Here is a 3,476-nt window from a genome sequence, read left to right as displayed (position 1 = left end):
ACACAGACAATATAGTTCCCTACACAGACAGTATTGTGCCCTACACAGACAATATAGTGCCCAACACAGAGAATATAGTGCCCTACACAGACAATATAGTGCCCTACAGAGGGATTATAGTGCCCTACATGAGGAATAAGGTACACTGCATAGGGAATATAGTGCATTACATAGGGAATATAGTGCCCTACATAGGGAATATAGTGCATTACATACGGAATATAGTGCACTACATAGGGAATATAGTGCACTACATAGGGAATATAGTGCCCTACATAGGGAATATAGTGCATTACATAGGGAATATAGTGCACTACATAGGGAATATAGTGCACTACATAGGGAATATAGTGCACTACATAGGGAATATAGTGCACTACATAGAGAATATAGTGCACTACATAGGGAATATAGTGCACTACATAGGGAATATAGTGCACTACATAGGGAATATAGTGCACTGCATAGGGAATATAGTGCACTACATAGGGAATATAGTGCACTACAAGTGCACTACATAGGGAATATAGTGCACTACATAGGGAATATAGTGCACTACATAGGGAATATAGTGCCCTACACAGGGAATATAGTGCACTACATAGAGAATATAGTGCACTACATAGGGAATATAGTGCACTACATAGGGAATATAGTGCACTACATAGGGAATATAGTGCACTACATAGGGAATATAGTGCACTACATAGGGAATATAGTGCACTACATAGGGAATATAGTGCACTACATAGGGAATATAGTGCACTACATAGGGAATATAGTGCCCTACATAGGGAATATAGTGCACTACATAGGGAATATAGTGCACTACATAGGGAATATAGTGCACTACATAGGGAATATAGTGCACTACATAGGGAATATAGTGCACTACATAGGGAATATAGTGCCCTACACAGGGAATAAAAAAACTATTGGCCCAAATCTAATCTGCCATTCCTCTCAAAATATTTTGAAAAAGCTGTTGCCCAGCAACTCACTGCCTTCCTGAAGACAAACAATGTATACGAAATGCTTCCGTCTGGTTTTAGACCCCATCATAGCACTGAGACTGCACTTGTGAAGGTGGTAAATGACCTTTTAATGGCATCAGACGGAGACTCTGCATCTGTCCTCGTGCTCCTAGACCTTAGTGCTGCTTTTAATACCATCGATCACCACATTCTTTTGGAGAGATTGGAAACCCAAATTGGTCTACACGGACAAGTTCTGGCCTGGTTTAGATCTTATCTGTCGGAAAGATATCAGTTTGTCTCTGTGGATGGTTTGTCTTCTGACAAATCAACTGTAAACTCCGGTGTTCCTCAAGGCTCCGTTTTAGGACCACTATTGTTTTCACTATATATTCTACCTCTTGGTGATGTCATTCGGAAACATCATGTTAACTTTCACTGCTATGCGGACGACACACAGCTGTACATTTCAATGAAACATGGTGAAGCCCATTAATTGCCCTCCCTGGAAGCCTGTGTTTCAGACATAAGGAAGTGGATGGCTGCAAACATTCTACTTTTAAACTCTGACAAAACAGAGATGCTAGTTCTAAGGTCCCAAGAAACAAAGAGATCTTGTGTTGGATCTGACAATTCATCTTGATAGGACAGCTTTTTACCATCTACGTAACGTTGCAAAAAAATCAGAAACTTTCTGTCCAAAAAAAGATGCAGAAAAAGTAATCCATGCTTTTGTCACTTCTTGGTTAGACGACTGCAATGCTCTACTTTCTGGCTACCCGGATAAAGCACTAAATCAACTTCAGTTAGTGCTAAATACGGCTGCTAGAATCTTGACTAGAACTCCAAAAATGTGATCATATTACTCCAGTGCTAGCCTCCCTACACTGGCTTCCTGTTAAGGCAAGGGCTGATTTCAAGGTTTTACTGCTAACCTACAACTCATTACATGGGCTTGCTCCTACCTACCTCTCTGATTTGGTCCTGCCGTACATACCTACACGTACGCTACGGTCACAAGACGCAGGCCTCCTTACTGTCCCTAGAATTTCTAGGCAAACAGCTGGAGGCAGGGCTTTTCTCCCATAGAGCTCAATTTTTATGGAATGGTCTGCCTATCCATGTCCTTTCTAGGGAGTTTTTCCTAGCCACCGTGCTTCTACACCTGCATTGCTTGCTGTTTGGGGGTTTTAGGCTGGGTTTCTGTACAGCACTTTGAGACATCAGCTGATGTACGAAGGGCTATATAAATACATTTGATTTGATTTTGATTTGATTTGATGTGAGAGACGCAGGACTCTGTCACAAACATATAAGTCTTTACTGAAGACTCACCTCTTCAGTAGGTCCTATGATTGAGTGTCGTCTGGCCCAGGGGTGTGAAGGCGAACGGAAAGACTGTTCTTCAACTGTTCTGCCTGCGGCTATGGAACCCTGACCTGTTTACCGGACGTGCTACCTGTCCCAGACCTGCTGTTTTCCACTCTTTCTCTCTCTACCGGACCTGCTGTCTCTAACTCCGAATGATTGGCTATGAAAAGCCAACTGACATTTACTCCTGAGGTGCTGACCTGTTGCACCCTCTATACAACCACTGTGATTATTATTATCTGACCCTGCTGGTCATTGATGAACATTTGAACATCTTGGCCATGTTCTGTTATAATCTCCACCCGGCACAGCCAGAAGAGGACTGGCCACCCCTCAGAGCCTGGTTCCTCTCTAGGTTTCTTCCAAGGCTCCGGCCATTCTAGGGAGTATTTCCTAGCCACCGTGCTTCTACACCTGCATTGCTTGCTGTTTGGGGATTTTAGGCTGGGTTTCTGTACAGCACTTTGAGGTATCAGCTGATGTAAGAAGGGCTTTATAAATACATTTGATTGATTGAATATAGTGCCCTACATAGGGAATAGGGTTCACTACATAGGGGATAAGGTACACTACATAGGGAATAGGGTACACTACATAGGGAATAAGGTACACTACATAGGGAATAAGGTACACTACATAGGGAATATAGTGCACAACATAGGGAATAGGGTACTCTACATAGGGAATAGGGTACTCTACATAGGGAATAGGGTACACTACATAGGGAATAGGGTACACTACATAGGGAATAGGGTACACTACATAGGGAATAAGGTACACTACATAGGGAATAGTGTACACTACATAGGGAACAGGGTACACTACATAGGGAATAGGGTACACTACATAGGGAACAGGGTACACTACATAGGGAATAGGGTACACTACATAGGGAATAGGGTACACTACATAGGGAATAAGGTACACTACATAGGGAATAAGGTACCAATTATGGGACGCAACCAGTGTGTGTGCTTCATATTCTCCTGACATTTAGAGAACGGAGGCTTTCGACGTGTCTATCTGCTGGCCAATACAGATGTTATGCCATGAGCACACTGTGTATCCCAAATGGCCCCATATTCCATATGTAGTGCACCACTTTTCACCAGGGCTCATAGGACTCTGGTC

Source organism: Oncorhynchus gorbuscha, unplaced genomic scaffold (assembly GCF_021184085.1).
Source record: "Oncorhynchus gorbuscha isolate QuinsamMale2020 ecotype Even-year unplaced genomic scaffold, OgorEven_v1.0 Un_scaffold_1585, whole genome shotgun sequence".
Lineage (NCBI taxonomy): Eukaryota > Metazoa > Chordata > Actinopteri > Salmoniformes > Salmonidae > Oncorhynchus > Oncorhynchus gorbuscha.
The sequence above is the reverse complement of the archived record's forward strand: the minus strand, read 5'-3'. Positions refer to the sequence as shown.